The sequence below is a fragment of the Phalangium opilio genome, unplaced genomic scaffold (genome assembly GCF_054372755.1).
Source record: "Phalangium opilio isolate 3A_F unplaced genomic scaffold, DU_Popi_V2 ptg001675l_1, whole genome shotgun sequence".
NCBI lineage: Eukaryota > Metazoa > Arthropoda > Arachnida > Opiliones > Phalangiidae > Phalangium > Phalangium opilio.
The window spans coordinates 1,957,808-1,980,054 of record NW_028324261.1 but is presented as its reverse complement, the minus strand read 5'-3'; the positions used below and the strand labels follow the sequence as shown (position 1 = coordinate 1,980,054).

Here is a 22,247-nt window from a genome sequence, read left to right as displayed (position 1 = left end):
CTGTTAATCGAAAGGTTGGTGGTTCGAGCCCATCCGGGAGCGGTGTTGTGAGGTCTCAGATGTGAAGTAAAAAGTCAAAGTTTTACCTCAATACCTGACGAAAATTTAATTTTTGGGCTTCAGTGGCGCAATGGTTAGCGCGTTCGGCTGTTAACCGAGAGGTTGGTGGTTCGAGCCCATCCGGGAGCGGTGTTGTGACGTCTCAGATGTTACGTAAAATGTCAGAGTTTTTCCACAATACCTGACGAACATTTCATTTTTGGGCTTCCGTGGCGCAATAATTAGCGCGTCCAGCTGTTAATCGAAAGGTTGGTGGTTCGAGCCCACCCGGGAGCGGTGTTGTGGGATCTGTAATGTAACGTAAAAACCCAAATTTTCCCACAATACCTGACGACCATTTAATTTTTGGGCGTCCGTGGCGCAATGGTTAGCGCGTTCGGCTGTTAACCGAAAGGTTGGTGGTTCGTGCCCATCCGGGAGCGGTGTTGTGAGGTCTCAGATGTGACGTAAAAAGTCAGAGTTTTTCCACAATACCTGACGAACATTTAATTTTTGGGCTTCCGTGGCGCAATGGTTTGCGCGCTCAACTGTTATTCAAAAGGTTGGTGGTTCGAGCGTACCCGGGAGGGGTGTTGTGATGTCTCAGATGTGACGTAAAAAGTCGAGGGTTTTCCACAATACCTGACGACCATTTAATATTTGGGCTTCCGTGGCGCAAAGGTTAGCGCGTTCGGCTGTTAACCGAAAGGTTGGTGGTTCGAGCGTACCCGGGAGCGGTGTTGTGATGTCTCAGATGTGACGTAAAAAGTCGAGGTTTTTCCACAATACCTGACGACCATTTAATATTTGGGCTTCCGTGGCGCAATGGTTAGCGCGTTCAGCAGTTAACCGAAAGGTTGGTGTTTCGAGCCCAACCAGGAGAGGTGTTGTGGGGTCTCAGATGTAGCGTAAAAAGTCAAAACTTTTTCACAATACGGGACAAACATTTAATTTCTGAACTTCCGTGGCTCAATGGTTAGCGCGTTCGGCTGTTAACCAATAGGTTGGTGGTTCGAGCCCATCTGGGAGCGGTGTTGTGAGGTCTCAGATGTAACGTAAAAAGTCAAACGTTTTCCACAATAACTGACGAACCGAAAGTTTGGTGGTTCGAGCCCATACGGGAGCGTTTTGTGGTGTCTCAGGTGTAACGTGAAAAGTCAGAGTTTTTCCACAATACCTGACGAACATTTAATTTTTGGGCTTCCATGGCGCAATGGTTAGTGCGCTCAGCTGTTATTCAAAAGGTTGGTGGTTTGAGCCCTTCCGGGAGCGGTGTTGTGAGGTCGCAAATGTGACGTAAAAAGTCAAGGATTTTCCACAATAACTGACGACCTTTTAATATTTGGGCTTCCGTTGCGCAATGGTTAGCGCGTTCGGCTGTTAACCGAAAGGTTGGTGGTTCGAGCCCACCCGGGAGCGTTGTTGTTGGATCTCTAATGTAACGTAAAAAGCCAAAGTTCTCCCACAATACCTGACGACCATTTAATTTTTGGGCGTCCGTGGCGCAATGGTTAGCGCGATCGGCTGTTAACCGAAAGGTTGGTGGTTCGAGCCCATCCGGGAGCCGTGTTGTGACGTCTCAAATGTTACGTAAAATGTCAGAGTTTTTCCACAATACCTGACGAACATTTAATTTTTGGGCTTCCGTGGCGCAATAATTAGCGCGTCCAGCTATTAATCGAAAGGTTGGTGGTTCGAGCCCACCCGGGAGCGGTGTTGTGGGATCTCAAATGTAACGTAGAAAGCCAAAGTTTTTCCACAATACCTGACTACCATTTAATTTTTGGGCTTCCTTGGCGCAATGGTTAGCGCGTTCGGCTGTTGACCGAAAGGTTGGTGGTTCGAGCCCACCTGGGAGCGTTTTGTGGGGTCTCAGATATAATGTAAAAAGTCAGAGTTTCTCCACAATACCTGACAACCAATTAATTACTGAGCTTCCGTGGCTCAATGGTTAGCGCGTTCGGCTGATAACCAATAGGTTGGTGGTTCGAGCCCATCCGGGAGCGGTGTTGTGAGGTCTCAGATGTAACGTAAAATGTCATAGTTTTTCCACAGCACCTGACGACCATTTAAATTTTGGGCTTCCGTGGCGCAATGGTTAGCGCGTTCAGCTGTTATTCAAAAGACTGGTGGTTTGAGCCCTTCCGGGAGCGGTGTTGTGAGGTCGCAAATGTGACGTAAAAAGTCAAGGATTTTCCACAATAACTGACGACCTTTTAATATTTGGGCTTCCGTTGCGCAATGGTTAGCGCGTTCGGCTGTTAACCGAAAGGTTGGTGGTTCGAGCCCACCCGGGAGCGTTGTTGTTGGATCTCTAATGTAACGTAAAAAGCCAAAGTTCTTCCACAATACCTGACGACCATTTAATTTTTGGGCGTCCGTGGCGCAATGGTTAGCGCGATCGGCTGTTAACCGAAAGGTTGGTGGTTCGAGCCCATCCGGGAGCCGTGTTGTGACGTCTCAAATGTTACGTAAAATGTCAGAGTTTTTCCACAATACCTGACGAACATTTAATTTTTGGGCTTCCGTGGCGCAATAATTAGCGCGTCCAGCTATTAATCGAAAGGTTGGTGGTTCGAGCCCACCCGGGAGCGGTGTTGTGGGATCTCAAATGTAACGTAGAAAGCCAAAGTTTTTCCACAATACCTGACTACCATTTAATTTTTGGGCTTCCTTGGCGCAATGGTTAGCGCGTTCGGCTGTTGACCGAAAGGTTGGTGGTTCGAGCCCACCTGGGAGAGGTGCTGTAGGGTCTCAGATGTAACGTAAAAAGTCATAACTTATCCACAATACCTAACAACCATTTAATTTCTGAGCTTCTGGGGCTCACTGGTTAGCGCGTTCGGCTGTTAACCAATAGGTTGGTGGTTCGAGCCCATCCGGGAGAAGTGTTGTGACGTCTCAGATGTAACGTAAAATGTCATAGTTTTTCCACAATAACTGACGAACATTTAATTTCTGAACTTCCGTGGCTCAATGGTTAGCGCGTTCGGCTGTTAACCAATAGGTTGGTGGTTCGAGCCCATCTGGGAGCGGTGTTGTGAGGTCTCAGATGTAACGTAAAAAGTCAAACGTTTTCCACAATAACTGACGAACCGAAAGTTTGGTGGTTCGAGCCCATCCGGGAGCGTTTTGTGGTGTCTCAGATGTAACGTGAAAAGTCAGAGTTTTTCCACAATACCTGACGAACATTTAATTTTTGGGCTTCCGTGGCGCAATGGTTAGTGCGCTCAGCTGTTATTCTAAAGGTTGGTGGTTCGAGCCCCTCCGGGAGCGTTTTGTGGGGTCTCAGATGTAACGTAAAAAGTCAGAGTTTTTCCACAATACGAGACAACCATATAATTTCTGAACTTCCGTGGCTCAATGGTTAGCGCGTTCGGCTGTTAACCAGTAAGTTGGTGGTTCGAGCCCACCCGAAACCGGTGTTGTGGGGTCTCAGATGTGGCGTAAAAAGTCAAGGTTTCTCCACAATACCTGACAACCATTTAATTACTGAGCTTCCGTGGCTCAATGGTTGGCGCGTTCGGCTGTTAACCGAAAGGTTGGTGGTTCGAGCCCATCCGGGAGCGGTGTTGTAAGGTCTCAGATGTGACGTAAAAGTCAAGAGTTTTCCACAATACCTGACGACCGTTTAATAGTTGGGCTTCCGTGGCGCAATGGTTAGTGCGCTCAGCTGTTATTCTAAAGGTTGGTGGTTCGAGCCCCTCCGGGAACGTTTTGTGGGGTCTCAGATGTAACGTAAAAAGTCAGAGTTTTTCCACAATACGAGACAACCATATAATTTCTGAACTTCCGTGGCTCAATGGTTAGCGCGTTCGGCTGTTAACCAGTAAGTTGGTGGTTCGAGCCCACCCGAAATCGGTGTTGTGAGGTCTCAGATGTGGCGTAAAAAGTCAACGTTTTTCCACAATACCTGACGACCATTCAATTTTTGGGCTTCCGTGGCGCAATGGTTAGCGCGTTCAGCTGTTATTCAAAAGAGTGGTGGTTTGAGCCCTCCCGGGAGCGGTGCTGTGAGGTCTCAGATGTAACGTAAAATGTCAGAGTTTTTCCACAATAACTGACGAACATTTAATTTTTGGGCTTCCGTGGCGCAATGGTTAGTGCGTTCAGCAGTTAACCGAAAGGTGGGTGGTTCGAGCCCACCCGGGAGAGGTGTTGTGGGGTCCCAGATGTAGCGTAAAAAGTCAAAACTTTTCCACAATACGGGACAACCATTTAATTCCTGAGCTTCCGTGGCTCAATGGTTAGCGCGTTCGGCTGTTAACCAATAGGTTGGTGGTTCGAGCCCACCCGGGAGCGGTGTTGTGGGGTCTCAGATGTAGCATAAAAATTCAAAACTTTTCCACGATACGTGATAACCATTTAATTTCTGAGCTTCCGTGGCTTAATTGTTAGCGCGTTCGGCTGTTAACCAATAGGTTGGTGGTTCGAGCCCACCCGGGACCGGTGTTGTGGGATCTCAAATGTAACGTAAAAACCAAAGTTTTTCCACAATACCTGACGACCATTGAATTTTTGGGTTTCCGTAGCGCATTGGTTAGCGCGTTCGGCTATGAACCGAAAGGTTGGTGGTTCGTGCCCATCCGGGAGCGGTGTTGTGAGGTCTCAGATGTGACGTAAAAAGTCAGAGTTTTTCCACAATACCTGACGAAAATTTAATTTTTGGGCTTCAGTGGCGCAATGGTTAGCGCGTTCGGCTGTTAACCAATAGGTTGGTGGTTCGAGCTCATCCGGGAGAGGTGTTGTGACGTCTCAGATGTAACGTAAAATGTCAGAGTTTTTCCACAATACCTGATGACCATTTAATTTTTGGGCGTCCGTGGCGAATGGTTAGCGCGTTCGGCTGTTAATCGAAAGGTTGGTGGTTCGAGCCCATCCGGGAGCGGTGTTGTGAGGTCTCAGATGTAGCGTGAAAAGTCAAACTTTTCCATAATACGTGATAACCATTTATTTTCTGAGCTTCCGTGGCTCAATTGTTAGCGCGTTCGGCTTTTAACCAATAGGTTGGTGGTTCGAGCCCACCCGGGAGCGGTGTTTTGGGATCTCAAATGTAACGTAAATAGCCTAAGTTTTACCTCAATACCTGACGAACATTTCATGTTTGGGCGTCCGTGGCGCAATGGTTAGCGCGTTCGGCTGTTAACCGAGAGGTTGGTGGTTCGAGCCCATCCGGGAGCGGTGTTGTGACGTCTCAGATGTTACGTAAAATGTCAGAGTTTTTCCACAATACCTGACGAACATTTCATTTTTGGGCTTCCGTGGCGCAATAATTAGCGCGTCCAGCTGTTAATCGAAAGGTTGGTGGTTCGAGCCCACCCGGGAGCGGTGTTGTGGGATCTGTAATGTAACGTAAAAACCCAAATTTTCCCACAATACCTGACGACCATTTAATTTTTGGGCGTCCGTGGCGCAATGGTTAGCGCGTTCGGCTGTTAACCGAAAGGTTGGTGGTTCGTGCCCATCCGGGAGCGGTGTTGTGAGGTCTCAGATGTGACGTAAAAAGTCAGAGTTTTTCCACAATACCTGACGAACATTTAATTTTTGGGCTTCCGTGGCGCAATGGTTTGCGCAATCAACTGTTATTCAAAAGGTTGGTGGTTCGAGCGTACCCGGGAGCGGTGTTGTGATGTCTCAGATGTGACGTAAAAAGTCGAGGGTTTTCCACAATACCTGACGACCATTTAATATTTGGGCTTCCGTGGCGCAAAGGTTAGCGCGTTCGGCTGTTAACCGAAAGGTTGGTGGTTCGAGCGTACCCGGGAGCGGTGTTGTGATGTCTCAGATGTGACGTAAAAAGTCGAGGTTTTTCCACAATACCTGACGACCATTTAATATTTGGGCTTCCGTGGCGCAATGGTTAGCGCGTTCAGCAGTTAACCGAAAGGTTGGTGTTTCGAGCCCAACCAGGAGAGGTGTTGTGGGGTCTCAGATGTAGCGTAAAAAGTCAAAACTTTTTCACAATACGGGACAAAAATTTAATTTCTGAACTTCCGTGGCTCAATGGTTAGCGCGTTCGGCTGTTAACCAATAGGTTGGTGGTTCGAGCCCATCTGGGAGCGGTGTTGTGAGGTCTCAGATGTAACGTAAAAAGTCAAACGTTTTCCACAATAACTGACGAACCGAAAGTTTGGTGGTTCGAGCCCATCCGGGAGCGTTTTGTGGTGTCTCAGATGTAACGTGAAAAGTCAGAGTTTTTCCACAATACCTGACGAACATTTAATTTTTGGGCTTCCGTGGCGCAATGGTTAGTGCGCTCAGCTGTTATTCTAAAGGTTGGTGGTTCGAGCCCCACCGGGAGCGTTTTGTGGGGTCTCAGATGTAACGTAAAAAGTCAGAGTTTTTCCACAATACGAGACAACCATATAATTTCTGAACTTCCGTGGCTCAATGGTTAGCGCGTTCGGCTGTTAACCAGTAAGTTGGTGGTTCGAGCCCACCTGAAACCGGTGTTGTGAGGTCTCAGATGTGGCGTAAAAAGTCAAGGTTTCTCCACAATACCTGACAACCATTTAATTACTGAGCTTCCGTGGCTCAATGGTTGGCGCGTTCGGCTGTTAACCGAAAGGTTGGTGGTTCGAGCCCATCCGGGAGCGGTGTTGTGAGGTCTCAGATGTGACGTAAAAGTCAAGAGTTTTCCACAATACCTGACGACCGTTTAATATTTGGGCTTCCGTGGCGCAATGGTTAGCCCGTTCAGCTGTTATTCAAAAGCTGGTGGTTTAAGCCCTCCCGGGAGCGGTGTTGTGAGGTCTCAGATGTGACGTAGAAAGTCAGAGTTTTTCCACAATACGAGACAACCATATAATTTCTGAACTTCCGTGGCTCAATGGTTAGCGCGTTCGGCTGTTAACCAGTAAGTTGGTGGTTCGAGCCCACCCGAAATCGGTGTTGTGAGGTCTCAGATGTGGCGTAAAAAGTCAAGGTTTTTCCACAATACCTGACGACCATTCAATTTTTGGGCTTCCGTGGCGCAATGGTTAGCGCGTTCAGCTGTTATTCAAAAGAGTGGTGGTTTGAGCCCTCCCGGGAGCGGTGCTGTGAGGTCTCAGATATAACGTAAAATGTCAGAGTTTTTCCACAATAACTGACGAACATTTAATTTTTGGGCTTCCGTGGCGCAATGGTTAGTGCGTTCAGCAGTTAACCGAAAGGTGGGTGGTTCGAGCCCACCCGGGAGAGGTGTTGTGGGGTCCCAGATGTAGCGTAAAAAGTCAAAACTTTTCCACAATACGGGACAACCATTTAATTCCTGAGCTTCCGTGGCTCAATGGTTAGCGCGTTCGGCTGTTAACCAATAGGTTGGTGGTTCGAGCCCACCCGGGAGCGGTGTTGTGGGGTCTCAGATGTAGCATAAAAATTCAAAAATTTCCACAATACGTGATAACCATTTAATTTCTGAGCTTCCGTGGCTTAATTGTTAGCGCGTTCGGCTGTTAACCAATAGGTTGGTGGTTCGAGCCCACCCGGGACCGGTGTTGTGGGATCTCAAATGTAACGTAAAAACCAAAGTTTTTCCACAATACCTGACGACCATTGAATTTTTGGGTTTCCGTAGCGCATTGGTTAGCGCGTTCGGCTATGAACCGAAAGGTTGGTGGTTCGTGCCCATCCGGGAGCGGTGTTGTGAGGTCTCAGATGTGACGTAAAAAGTCAGAGTTTTTCCACAATACCTGACGAACATTTAATTTTTGGGCTTCCGTGGCGCAATGGTTAGCGCGCTCAGCTGTTAATCGAAAGGTTGGTGGTTCGAGCCCATCCGGGAGCGGTGTTGTGAGGTCTCAGATGTAGCGTGAAAAGTCAAACTTTTCCATAATACGTGATAACCATTTATTTTCTGAGCTTCCGTGGCTCAATTGTTAGCGCGTTCGGCTTTTAACCAATAGGTTGGTGGTTCGAGCCCACCCGGGAGCGGTGTTTTGGGATCTCAAATGTAACGTAAATAGCCTAAGTTTTACCTCAATACCTGACGAACATTTCATTTTTGGGCGTCCGTGGCGCAATGGTTAGCGCGTTCGGCTGTTAACCGAGAGGTTGGTGGTTCGAGCCCATCCGGGAGCGGTGTTGTGACGTCTCAGATGTTACGTAAAATGTCAGAGTTTTTCCACAATACCTGACGAACATTTCATTTTCGGGCTTCCGTGGCGCAATAATTAGCGCGTCCAGCTGTTAATCGAAAGGTTGGTGGTTCGAGCCCACCCGGGAGCGGTGTTGTGGGATCTGTAATGTAACGTAAAAACCCAAATTTTCCCACAATACCTGACGACCATTTAATTTTTGGGCGTCCGTGGCGCAATGGTTAGCGCGTTCGGCTGTTAACCGAAAGGTTGGTGGTTCGTGCCCATCCGGGAGCGGTGTTGTGAGGTCTCAGATGTGACGTAAAAAGTCAGAGTTTTTCCACAATACCTGACGAACATTTAATTTTTGGGCTTCCGTGGCGCAATGGTTTGCGCGCTCAACTGTTATTCAAAAGGTTGGTGGTTCGAGCGTACCCGGGAGCGGTGTTGTGATGTCTCAGATGTGACGTAAAAAGTCGAGGGTTTTCCACAATACCTGACGACCATTTAATATTTGGGCTTCCGTGGCGCAAAGGTTAGCGCGTTCGGCTGTTAACCGAAAGGTTGGTGGTTCGAGCGTACCCGGGAGCGGTGTTGTGATGTCTCAGATGTGACGTAAAAAGTCGAGGTTTTTCCACAATACCTGACGACCATTTAATATTTGGGCTTCCGTGGCGCAATGGTTAGCGCGTTCAGCAGTTAACCGAAAGGTTGGTGTTTCGAGCCCAACCAGGAGAGGTGTTGTGGGGTCTCAGATGTAGCGTAAAAAGTCAAAACTTTTTCACAATACGGGACAAACATTTAATTTCTCAACTTCCGTGGCTCAATGGTTAGCGCGTTCGGCTGTTAACCAATAGGTTGGTGGTTCGAGCCCATCTGGGAGCGGTGTTGTGAGGTCTCAGATGTAACGTAAAAAGTCAAACGTTTTCCACAATAACTGACGAACCGAAAGTTTGGTGGTTCGAGCCCATACGGGAGCGTTTTGTGGTGTCTCAGGTGTAACGTGAAAAGTCAGAGTTTTTCCACAATACCTGACGAACATTTAATTTTTGGGCTTCCATGGCGCAATGGTTAGTGCGCTCAGCTGTTATTCAAAAGGTTGGTGGTTCGAGCCCCTCCGGGAGCGTTTTGTGGGGTCTCAGATATAATGTAAAAAGTCAGAGTTTCTACACAATACCTGACAACCAATTAATTACTGAGCTTCCGTGGCTCAATGGTTAGCGCGTTCGGCTGATAACCAATAGGTTGGTGGTTCGAGCCCATCCGGGAGCGGTGTTGTGAGGTCTCAGATGTAACGTAAAATGTCATAGTTTTTCCACAGCACCTGACGACCATTTAAATTTTTGGCTTCCGTGGCGCAATGGTTAGCGCGTTCAGCTGTTATTCAAAAGACTGGTGGTTTGAGCCCTTCCGGGAGCGGTGTTGTGAGGTCGCAAATGTGACGTAAAAAGTCAAGGATTTTCCACAATAACTGACGAACATTTAATTTTTGGGCTTCCGTGGCGCAATGGTTTGCGCGCTCAACTGTTATTCAAAAGGTTGGTGGTTCGAGCGTACCCGGGAGCGGTGTTGTGAAGTCTCAGATGTGACGTAAAAAGTCGAGGGTTTTCCACAATACCTGACGACCATTTAATATTTGGGCTTCCGTGGCGCAAAGGTTAGCGCGTTCGGCTGTTAACCGAAAGGTTGGTGGTTCGAGCGTACCCGGGAGCGGTGTTGTGATGTCTCAGATGTGACGTAAAAAGTCGAGGTTTTTCCACAATACCTGACGACCATTTAATATTTGGGCTTCCGTGGCGCAATGGTTAGCGCGTTCAGCAGTTAACCGAAAGGTTGGTGTTTCGAGCCCAACCAGGAGAGGTGTTGTGGGGTCTCAGATGTAGCGTAAAAAGTCAAAACTTTTTCACAATACGGGACAAACATTTAATTTCTCAACTTCCGTGGCTCAATGGTTAGCGCGTTCGGCTGTTAACCAATAGGTTGGTGGTTCGAGCCCATCTGGGAGCGGTGTTGTGAGGTCTCAGATGTAACGTAAAAAGTCAAACGTTTTCCACAATAACTGACGAACCGAAAGTTTGGTGGTTCGAGCCCATACGGGAGCGTTTTGTGGTGTCTCAGGTGTAACGTGAAAAGTCAGAGTTTTTCCACAATACCTGACGAACATTTAATTTTTGGGCTTCCATGGCGCAATGGTTAGTGCGCTCAGCTGTTATTCAAAAGGTTGGTGGTTCGAGCCCCTCCGGGAGCGTTTTGTGGGGTCTCAGATATAATGTAAAAAGTCAGAGTTTCTACACAATACCTGACAACCAATTAATTACTGAGCTTCCGTGGCTCAATGGTTAGCGCGTTCGGCTGATAACCAATAGGTTGGTGGTTCGAGCCCATCCGGGAGCGGTGTTGTGAGGTCTCAGATGTAACGTAAAATGTCATAGTTTTTCCACAGCACCTGACGACCATTTAAATTTTTGGCTTCCGTGGCGCAATGGTTAGCGCGTTCAGCTGTTATTCAAAAGACTGGTGGTTTGAGCCCTTCCGGGAGCGGTGTTGTGAGGTCGCAAATGTGACGTAAAATGTCAAGGATTTTCCACAATAACTGACGACCTTTTAATATTTGGGCTTCCGTTGCGCAATGGTTAGCGCGTTCGGCTGTTAACCGAAAGGTTGGTGGTTCGAGCCCATCCGGGAGCCGTGTTGTGACGTCTCAAATGTTACGTAAAATGTCAGAGTTTTTCCACAATACCTGACGAACATTTAATTTTTGGGCTTCCGTGGCGCAATAATTAGCGCGTCCAGCTATTAATCGAAAGGTTGGTGGTTCGAGCCCACCCGGGAGCGGTGTTGTGGGATCTCAAATGTAACGTAGAAAGCCAAAGTTTTTCCACAATACCTGACTACCATTTAACTTTTGGGCTTCCTTGGCGCAATGGTTAGCGCGTTCGGCTGTTGACCGAAGGTTGGTGGTTCGAGCCCACCTGGGAGAGGTGCTGTAGGGTCTCAGATGTAACGTAAAAAGTCATAACTTATCCACAATACCTAACAACCATTTAATTTCTGAGCTTTCTGGGGCTCACTGGTTAGCGCGTTCGGCTGTTAACCAATAGGTTGGTGGTTCGAGCCCATCCGGGAGAAGTGTTGTGACGTCTCAGATGTAACGTAAAATGTCAGAGTTTTTCCACAATACCTGACGAGCATTTAATTTTTGGGCCTCCGTTGCTCAATGGTTAGAGCGTTCGGCTGTTAACCAATAGGTTGGTGGTTCGAGCCCTCCCAGGAACGGTGTTGTGACGTCTCAGATGTAACGTAAAATGTCAGAGTTTTTCCACAATACCTGACAAGCATTTAATTTTTGGGCTTCCGTGGCGCAATGGTTAGCGCGTTCAGCTGTTAATCGAAAGGTTGGTGGTTCGAGCCCATCCGGGAGCGGTGTTGTGTGGTCTCAGATGTGAAGTAAAAAGTCAAAGTTTTACCTCAATACCAGACGAAAATTTAATTTTTGGGCTTCAGTGGCGCAATGGTCAGCGCGTTCAGCTGTTAACCAATAGGTTGGTGGTTCGAGCCCACCCGGGAGCGGTGTTTTGGGATCTCAAATGTAACGTAAATAGCCAAAGTTTTTCCACAATACCTGACGACCATTTAATTTTTGGGCGTCCGTGGCGCAATGGTTAGCGCGTTCGGCTGTTAACCGAAAGGTTGGTGGTTCGAGCCCATCCGGGAGCGGTGTTGTGAGGTCTCAGATGTGAAGTAAAAAGTCAAAGTTTTACCTCAATACCAGACGAAAATTTAATTTTTGGGCTTCAGTGGCGCAATGGTCAGCGCGTTCAGCTGTTAACCAATAGGTTGGTGGTTCGAGCCCACCCGGGAGCGGTGTTTTGGGATCTCAAATGTAACGTAAATAGCCAAAGTTTTTCCACAATACCTGACGACCATTTAATTTTTGGGCGTCCGTGGCGCAATGGTTAGCGCGTTCGGCTGTTAACCGAAAGGTTGGTGGTTCGAGCCCATCCGGGAGCGGTGCTGTGAGGTCTCAGATGTGAAGTAAAAAGTCAAAGTTTTACCTCAATACCTGACGACCATTTAATATTTGGGCTTCCGTTGCGCTATGGTTAGCGCGTTCGGCTGTTAACCGAAAGGTTGGTGGTTCGAGCCCACCCGGGAGCGGTGTTGTGGGATCTCTAATGTAACGTAAAAACCCAAATTTTCCCACAATACCTGACGACCATTTAATTTTTGGGCGTCCGTGGCGCAATGGTTAGCGCGTTCGGCTGTTAACCGAAAGGTTGGTGGTTCGAGCCCATCCGGGAGCGGTGTTGTGTGGTCTCAGATGTGAAGTAAAAAGTCAAAGTTTTACCTCAATACCTGACGAAAATTTAATTTTTGGGCTTCAGTGGCGCAATGGTCAGCGCGTTCAGCTGTTAACCGAAAGGTTGGTGGTTCGAGCCCACCCGGGAGCGGTGTTTTTGGATCTCAAATGTAACGTAAATAGCCAAAGTTTTTCCACAATACCTGACGACCATTTAATTTTTGGGCGTCCGTGGCGAATGGTTAGCGCGTTCGGCTGTTAACCGAAAGGTTGGTGGTTCGAGCCCATCCGGGAGCGGTGTTGTGAGGTCTCAGATGTGAAGTTAAAAGTCAAAGTTTTACCTCAATACCTGACGAAAATTTAATTTTTGGGCTTCAGTGGCGCAATGGTTAGCGCGTTCGGCTGTTAACCAATAGGTTGGTGGTTCGAGCCCATCCGGGAGAGGTGTTGTGACGTCTCAGATGTAACGTAAAATGTCAGAGTTTTTCCACAATACCTGACGAACATTTAATTTTTGGGCTTCCGTGGCTCAATGGTTAGAGCGTTCGGCTGTTAACCAATAGGTTGGTGGTTCGGGCCCTCCCGGGAGCGGTGTTGTGACGTCTCAGATGTAACGTAAAATGTCAGAGTTTTTCTACAATACCTGACGAACATTTAACTTTTGGGCTTCCGTGGCTCAATGGTTAGAGCGTTCGGCTGTTAACCAATAGGTTGGTGGTTCGGGCCCTCCCGGGAGCGGTGTTGTGACGTCTCAGATGTAACGTAAAATGTCAGAGTTTTTCTACAATACCTGACGAACATTTAATTTTTGGGCTTCCGTGGCTCAATGGTTAGAGCGTTCGGCTGTTAACCAATAGGTTGGTGGTTCGGGCCCTCCCGGGATCGGTGTTGTGACGTCTCAGATGTAACGTAAAATGTCAGAGTTTTTCCACAATACCTGACGAACATTTAATTTTTGGGCTTCCGTGGCTCAATGGTTAGCGCGTTCGGCTGTTAATCGAAAGGTTGGTGGTTCGAGGCCATCCGGGAGCGGTGTTGTGAGGTCTCAGATGTAGCGTGAAAAGTCAAACTTTTTCCATAATACGTGATAACCATTTATTTTCTTAGCTTCCGTGGCTCAATTGTTAGCGCGTTCGGCTGTTAACCAATAGGTTGGTGGTTCGAGCCCATCCGGGAGAGGTGTTGTGACGTCTCAGATGTAACGTAAAATGTCAGAGTTTTTCCACAATACCTGACGAACATTTAATTTTTGGGCTTCCGTGGCTCAATGGTTAGAGCGTTCGGCTGTTAACCAATAGGTTGGTGGTTCGGGCCCTCCCGGGAGCGGTGTTGTGACGTCTCAGATGTAACGTAAAATGTCAGAGTTTTTCTACAATACCAGACGAACATTTAATTTTTGGGCTTCCGTGGCTCAATGGTTAGAGCGTTCGGCTGTTAACCAATAGGATGGTGGTTCGGGCCCTCCCGGGAGCGGTGTTGTGACGTCTCAGATGTAACGTAAAATGTCAGAGTTTTTCTACAATACCTGACGAACATTTAATTTTTGGGCTTCCGTGGCTCAATGGTTAGAGCTTTCGGCTGTTAACCAATAGGTTGGTGGTTCGGGCCCTCCCGGGAGCGGTGTTGTGACGTCTCAGATGTAACGTAAAATGTCAGAGTTTTTCCACAATACCTGACGAACATTTAATTTTTGGGCTTCCGTGGCTCAATGGTTAGAGCGTTCGGCTGTTAACCAATAGGTTGGTGGTTCGGGCCCTCCCGGGAGCGGTGTTGTGACGTCTCAGATGTAACGTAAAATGTCAGAGTTTTTCCACAATACCTGACGAACATTTAATTTTTGGGCTTCCGTGGCTCAATGGTTAGAGCGTTCGGCTGTTAACCAATAGGTTGGTGGTTCGGGCCCTCCCGGGAGCGGTGTTGTGACGTCTCAGATGTAACGTAAAATGTCAGAGTTTTTCCACAATACCTGACGAACATTTAATTTTTGGGCTTCCGTGGCTCAATGGTTAGCGCGTTCGGCTGCTAATCGAAAGGTTGGTGGTTCGAGGCCATCCGGGAGCGGTGTTGTGAGGTCTCAGATGTAGCGTGAAAAGTCAAACTTTTTCCATAATACGTGATAACCATTTATTTTCTTAGCTTCCGTGGCTCAATTGTTAGCGCGTTCGGCTGTTAACCAATAGGTTGGTGGTTCGAGCCCATCCGGGAGAGGTGTTGTGACGTCTCAGATGTAACGTAAAATGTCAGAGTTTTTCCACAATACCTGACGAACATTTAATTTTTGGGCTTCCGTGGCTCAATGGTTAGAGCGTTCGGCTGTTAACCAATAGGATGGTGGTTCGGGCCCTCCCGGGAGCGGTGTTGTGACGTCTCAGATGTAACGTAAAATGTCAGAGTTTTTCCACAATACCTGACGAACATTTAATTTTTGGGCTTCCGTGGCTCAATGGTTAGCGCGTTCGGCTGTTAATCGAAAGGTTGGTGGTTCGAGGCCATCCGGGAGCGGTGTTGTGAGGTCTCAGATGTAGCGTGAAAAGTCAAACTTTTTCCATAATACGTGATAAACATTTATTTTCTGAGCTTCCGTGGCTCAATTGTTAGCGCTTTCGGCTGTTAACCAATAGGTTGGTGGTTCGAGCCCACCCGGGAGCGGTGTTTTGGGATCTCAAATGTAACGTAAAAACACAAAGTTTTTCCACAATACCTGACGACCATTTAATTTTTGGGCGTCCGTGGCGCAATGGTTAGCGCGTTTGGCTGTTAACCGAAAGGTTGGTGGTTCGAGCCCATCCGGGAGCGGTGTTGTGACGTCTCAGATGTTACGTAAAATGTCAGAGTTTTTCCACAATACCTGACGACCATTTAATATTTGGGCTTCCGTTGCGCAATGGTTAGCGCGTTCGGCTGTTAACCGAAAGGTTGGTGGTTCGAGCCCACCCGGGAGCGGTGTTGTGGGATCTCTAATGTAAAAAAAACTTCGTGGTTTCGAACCTGTGGCCTTCCGAGAGTGAGGCGGATGCGATAACCGCTACACTAAAGATATGTTATTATTTTTAATCGAAAGAACAGGGTCAAGTAATTAAGCAATACGTGAACAAACAAACCCCTCCATAGAAAATGCATTAGACTATACTTTGCAAGGCCCATAACTCTGTGTCTACTAGACATACCGGGATGTCCTTAGGATATGTTATAGTCCAATTTGTCATTCATCTAACCATACTAAAAACTTTGGGCTACGACAAACAGGGGCCGAGTACTTAAGCGAAACGTAAAGAAACAAACCCCCTCCATAGGAAATGAGTTAGACTATACTTTGCAGGCTCGTAACTCTGTTTCCACTGGAGATACGGGGATGTCCTTTGAGTATGTTATAGTCCAATTTGTCCCCCATCTAACCATACTAAAAACATTGAGCTACGAAAAACAGGGGCCGAGTAATTAAGCTAAACGTAAACAAACAACCCGTCCAAAGGAAATGCATTAGACTATGCTTTGCAGGCCCATAACTCTGTGTTTACTAGAGATACGGGGATGTCCTTAGGATATGTTATAGTCCAAATTGTCCCCCATCTAACCATAGTAAAAACATTGAGCTACGACAAACAGGGGCCGAGATATTAAGCAAAATGTTCGTCAACTTTGGTATCGTCTCACTTATTTTTATTATGTTACTTATGATTTTTGCACTAAACTTTGGAGGCTCATAACTTTTGTTCTACAAGAGATACTGGGATCTCCTTTGGATATGTTATAGTACTCTTTGCTCCCCATACAAGGATACTTTAAACTTGAGGCTACCTCAATATCGTCGTCAACTTATTTTTTGTCTCACATATTGTTAGAAGGTTACTTTTGATTTTTGAAAATAAAGTTTGCAGGCTCGTAACTCTGGTTCAACCAGAGATACGGGGATGTAAATAATGTGACCTTGACACAAATGTTCGGATAATTATAAAAGTCTTTGCATGTTCCAAGCAATACTCAAAATATGCTTCTTTGGCCGTGAAACGTCGATTTTGAAAATGTTATTAAAAATCGAGGTACATTTTTATTTATTGTTCAATCGAGATGAAATCACTTTCAATGAGTGTTTTATAGGGAATTAAGCTGAATTCGGTCAAACATTTCTCCAGAAAAAAATGCATTCAAAAGTGTACCGAAAAAATCGCATGTTTTTTTTCTTCAAGATACAAAATCCGTGACAACGATTTCTTATTTAAAATTGAATTTTAACAGTTTGTTGAATGAATATCGTTATATTTGCTTGAATTAACGCAAAAATTACAAAAATAATGGTTTCAGTGGTTATATTTGAAAACAGTGAACAAATACTCAAAATGTTTTCCTTAGGCCGAGTTACGTCGATTTTGAAAATGTTATTAAAAATCGAGGTACATTTTTATTTATTGTTCAATCGAGATGAAATCACTTTCAATGAGTGTTTTATAGGGAATTAAGCTGAATTCGGTCAAAAATTTCTCCAGAAAAAAATTCATTCAAAAAAGTACCGAAAAAATCGCAGGTTTTTCTTCTTCAAGACACAAAATCCGTGAATACGATTTCTTACTGAAAATTGAATTTTAACAGTTTTTTGAATGAATATCGTTACATTGCTTGAATTAAAGCAAAAAGTATAAAAATAATGGTTTCAGTGAACATATTTGAAAATAGTGAAGAAATACTCAAAGTATGCTTCTTTGGCCGTGAAACGTCGATTTTGAAAATGTTATTAAAAATCGAGGTAAATTTTTAATTATTGTTCAATCAAGATGAAATCACTTTCAAAGAGTGTTTTATAGGGAATTAAGCTGAATTCGGTCAAACATTTCTCCAAAAAAAATGCATTCTAAAGTGTACCGAAAAAATCGCATGTTTTTTTTATTCAAGATACAATATCCGTGACAACGATTTCTTATTGAAAATTGAATTTTAACAGTTTTTTGAATGAATATCTTTACATTGCTTGAATTAAAGCAAAAAGTATAAAAATAATGGTTTCAGTGGTTATATTTGAAAATAGTGAAGAAATACTCAAAATATGCTTCTTTGGCCGTGAAACGTCGATTTTGAAAATGTTATTAAAAATCGAGGTACATTTTTATTTATTGTTCAATCGAGATGAAATCACTTTTAATGAGTGTTTTATAGGGAATTAAGCTGAATTCGGTCAAAAATTTCTCCTGAAAAAAATGCATTCAAAAAAGTACCGAAAAAATCGCATGTTTTTCTTCTTCAAGATACAAAATCCGTGACAACGATTTCTTATTGAAAAATTTAATTTTAACAGTTTTTTGATTGAATATCGTTACATTTGCTTGAATTAAAGCAAAAAGTATAAAAATAATGGTTTCAGTGGTTATTTTTGAAAATAGTGAAGAAATACTCAAAATATGCTTCTTTGGCCGTGAAACGTCGATTTTGAAAATGCTATTAAAAATCGAGGTACATTTTTATTTATTGTTCAATCGAGATGAAATCACTTTTAATGAGTGTTTTATAGGGAATTAAGCTGAATTTGGTCAAAAATTTCTCCTGAAAAAAATGCATTCAAAAAAGTACCGAAAAAATCGCATGTTTTTCTTCTTCAATATACAAAATCCGTGACAACGATTTCTTATGGAAAAATTGAATTTTAACAGTTTTTTGAATGATTATCGTTACATTTGCTTGAATTAAAGCAAAAAGTATAAAAATAATGGTTTCAGTGGTTATATTTGAAAATAGTGAAGAAATACTCAAAATATGCTTCTTTGGCCGTGAAACGTCGATTTTGAAAATGTTATTAAAAATCGAGGTACATTTTTATTTATTGTTCAATCGAGATGAAATCACTTTTAATGAGTGTTTTATAGGGAATTAAGCTGAATTCGGTCAAAAATTTCTCCTGAAAAAAATGCATTCAAAAAAGTACCGAAAAAATCGCATGTTTTTCTTCTTCAAGATACAAAATCCGTGACAACGATTTCTTATTGAAAAATTTAATTTTAACAGTTTTTTGATTGAATATCGTTACATTTGCTTGAATTAAAGCAAAAAGTATAAAAATAATGGTTTCAGTGGTTATTTTTGAAAATAGTGAAGAAATACTCAAAATATGCTTCTTTGGCCGTGAAACGTCGATTTTGAAAATGCTATTAAAAATCGAGGTACATTTTTATTTATTGTTCAATCGAGATGAAATCACTTTTAATGAGTGTTTTATAGGGAATTAAGCTGAATTTGGTCAAAAATTTCTCCTGAAAAAAATGCATTCAAAAAAGTACCGAAAAAATCGCATGTTTTTCTTCTTCAAGATACAAAATCCGTGACAACGATTTCTTATGGAAAAATTGAATTTTAACAGTTTTTTGAATGATTATCGTTACATTTGCTTGAATTAAAGCAAAAAGTATAAAAATAATGGTTTCAGTGGTTATATTTGAAAATAGTGAAGAAATACTCAAAATATGCTTCTTTGGCCGTGAAACGTCGATTTTGAAAATGTTATTAAAAATCGAGGTACATTTTTATTTATTGTTCAATCGAGATGAAATCACTTTTAATGAGTGTTTTATAGGGAATTAAGCTGAATTCGGTCAAAAATTTCTCCTGAAAAAAATGCATTCAAAAAAGTACCGAAAAAATCGCATGTTTTTCTTCTTCAAGATACAAAATCCGTGACAACGATTTCTTATTGAAAAATTTAATTTTAACAGTTTTTTGATTGAATATCGTTACATTTGCTTGAATTAAAGCAAAAAGTATAAAAATAATGGTTTCAGTGGTTATTTTTGAAAATAGTGAAGAAATACTCAAAATATGCTTCTTTGGCCGTGAAACGTCGATTTTGAAAATGCTATTAAAAATCGAGGTACATTTTTATTTATTGTTCAATCGAGATGAAATCACTTTTAATGAGTGTTTTATAGGGAATTAAGCTGAATTTGGTCAAAAATTTCTCCTGAAAAAAATGCATTCAAAAAAGTACCGAAAAAATCGCATGTTTTTCTTCTTCAAGATACAAAATCCGTGACAACGATTTCTTATGGAAAAATTGAATTTTAACAGTTTTTTGAATGATTATCGTTACATTTGCTTGAATTAAAGCAAAAAGTATAAAAATAACGGTTTCAGTGGTTATATTTGAAAATAGTGAAGAAATACTCAAAATATGCTTCTTTGGCCGTGAAACGTCGATTTTGAAAATGTTATTAAAAATCGAGGTACATTTTTATTTATTGTTCAATCGAGATGAAATCACTTTTAATGAGTGTTTTATAGGGAATTAAGCTGAATTCGGTCAAAAATTTCTCCAGAAAAAAATGCATTCAAAAAAGTACCGAAAAAATCGCATGTTTTTCTTCTTCAAGATACAAAATCCGTGACAACGATTTCTTATTGAAAAATTTAATTTTAACAGTTTTTTGATTGAATATCGTTACATTTGCTAGAATTAAAGCAAAAAGTATAAAAATAATGGTTTCAGTGTGGATAAACTTTGGGTTTTTACGTTACATTAGAGATCCCACAACACCGCTCCCGGGTGGGCTCGAACCACCAACCTTTCGGTTAACAGCCGAACGCGCTAACCATTGCGCAACGGAAGCCCAAATATTAAATGGTCGTCAGGTATTGTGGAAAAACTCTGACATTTTACGTAACATCTGAGACGTCACAACACCGCTCCCGGATGGGCTTGAACCACCAACCTTTCGGTTAACAGCCGAACGCGCTAACCATTGCGCCACGGACGCCCAAAAATTAAATGGTCGTCAGGTATTGTGGGAAAATTTGGGTTTTTACGTTATATTAGAGATCCCACAACACCGCTCCCGGGTGGGCTCGAACCACCAACCTTTCGGTTAACAGCCGAACGCGCTAACCATAGCGCAACGGAAGCCCAAATATTAAATGGTCGTCAGGTATTGAGGTAAAACTTTGACTTTTTACTTCACATCTGAGACCTCACAGCACCGCTCCCGGATGGGCTCGAACCACCACCGTTTCGGTTAACAGCCGAACGCGCTAACCATTGCGCCACGGACGCCCAAAAATTAAATGGTCGTCAGGTATTGTGGAAAAACTTTGGGTTTTTACGTTACATTTGAGATCCCAAAACACCGCTCCCGGGTGGGCTCGAACCACCAACCTATTGGTTAACAGCCGAACGCGCTAACAATTGAGCCACGGAAGCTCAGAAAATAAATGGTTATCACGTATTATGGAAAAAGTTTGACTTTTCACGCTACATCTGAGACCTCACAACACCGCTCCCGGATGGCCTCGAACCACCAACCTTTCGATTAACAGCCGAACGCGCTAACCATTGAGCCACAGAAGCCCAAAAATTATATGTTCGTCAGGTATTGTGGAAAAACTCTGACATTTTACGTTACATCTGAGACGTCACAACACCGCTCCCGGGAGGGCCCGAACCACCAACCTATTGGTTAACAGCCGAAAGCTCTAACCATTGAGCCACGGAAGCCCAAAAATTAAATGTTCGTCAGGTATTGTAGAAAAACTCTGACATTTTACGTTACATCTGAGACGTCACAACACCGCTCCCGGGAGGGCCCGAACCACCAACCTATTGGTTAACAGCCGAACGCTCTAACCATTGAGCCACGGAAGCCCAAAAATTAAATGTTCGTCAGGTATTGTAGAAAAACTCTGACATTTTACGTAACATCTGAGACGTCACAACACCGCTCCCGGATGGGCTCGAACCACCAACCTTTCGGTTAACAGCCAAACGCGCTAACCATTGCGCCACGGACGCCCAAAAATTAAATGGTCGTCAGGTATTGTGGAAAAACTTTGGGTTTTTACGTTAAATTTGAGATCCCAAAACACCGCTCCCGGGTGGGCTCGAACCACCAACCTATTGGTTAACAGTTGAACGCGCTAACAATTGAGCCACGGAAGCTCAGAAAATAAATGTTTATCACGTATTATGGAAAAAGTTTGACTTTTCACGCTACATCTGAGACCTCACAACACCGCTCCCGGATGGCCTCGAACCACCAACCTTTCGATTAACAGCCGAACGCGCTAACCATTGAGCCACGGAAGCCCAAAAATTAAATGTTCGTCAGGTATTGTGGAAAAACTCTGACATTTTACGTTACATCTGAGACGTCACAACAACGCTCCCGGGAGGGCCCGAACCACCAACCTATTGGTTAACAGCCGAAAGCTCTAACCATTGAGCCACGGAAGCCCAAAAATTAAATGTTCGTCAGGTATTGTAGAAAAACTCTGACATTTTACGTTACATCTGAGACGTCACAACACCTCTCCCGGATGGGCTCGAACCACCAACCTATTGGTTAACAGCCGAACGCGCTAACAATTGAGCCACGGAAGCTAAGAAAATAAATGGTTATCACGTATTATGGAAAAAGTTTGACTTTTCACGCTACATCTGAGACCTCACAACACCGCTCCCGGATGGCCTCGAACCACCAACCTTTCGATTAACAGCCGAACGCGCTAACCATTGAGCCACGGAAGCCCAAAAATTAAATGTTCGTCAGGTATTGTGGAAAAACTCTGACATTTTACGTTACATCTGAGACGTCACAACACCGCTCCCGGGAGGGCCCGAACCACCAACCTATTGGTTAACAGCCGAACGCTCTAACCATTGAGCCACGGAAGCCCAAAAATTAAATGTTCGTCAGGTATTGTGGAAAAACTCTGACATTTTACGTTACATCTGAGACGTCACAACACCGCTCCCGGGAGGGCCCGAACCACCAACCTATTGGTTAACAGCCGAACAATCTAACCATTGAGCCACGGAAGCCCAAAAATTAAATGTTCGTCAGGTATTGTGGAAAAACTCTGACATTTTACGTTACATCTGA

General features: G+C 44.2%; 6 non-coding genes across 6 annotated transcripts; all 6 read left to right on the top strand.

Annotated features, from left to right (window-relative positions):
* The first annotated feature begins 1,972 nt into the window (after nt 1-1,972).
* Nucleotides 1,973-2,045, top strand: TRNAI-GAU (transfer RNA isoleucine (anticodon GAU)). The gene has a single exon. It is a non-coding gene; the product is annotated as a tRNA-Ile (tRNA).
* A 2,516-nt stretch (nt 2,046-4,561) lies between these two features.
* TRNAH-AUG (transfer RNA histidin (anticodon AUG)) lies at nt 4,562-4,634 on the top strand. The gene has a single exon. It is a non-coding gene; the product is annotated as a tRNA-His (tRNA).
* Nucleotides 4,635-7,587: 2,953 nt separating this feature from the next.
* Nucleotides 7,588-7,660, top strand: TRNAH-AUG (transfer RNA histidin (anticodon AUG)). Its single transcript has one exon. It is a non-coding gene; the product is annotated as a tRNA-His (tRNA).
* A 1,635-nt stretch (nt 7,661-9,295) lies between these two features.
* On the top strand, nt 9,296-9,368 carry TRNAI-GAU (transfer RNA isoleucine (anticodon GAU)). Its single transcript has one exon. It is a non-coding gene; the product is annotated as a tRNA-Ile (tRNA).
* A 1,049-nt stretch (nt 9,369-10,417) lies between these two features.
* On the top strand, nt 10,418-10,490 carry TRNAI-GAU (transfer RNA isoleucine (anticodon GAU)). Its single transcript has one exon. It is a non-coding gene; the product is annotated as a tRNA-Ile (tRNA).
* Nucleotides 10,491-14,384: 3,894 nt separating this feature from the next.
* Nucleotides 14,385-14,457, top strand: TRNAS-GCU (transfer RNA serine (anticodon GCU)). The gene has a single exon. It is a non-coding gene; the product is annotated as a tRNA-Ser (tRNA).
* The last annotated feature ends 7,790 nt before the right edge of the window (nt 14,458-22,247 follow it).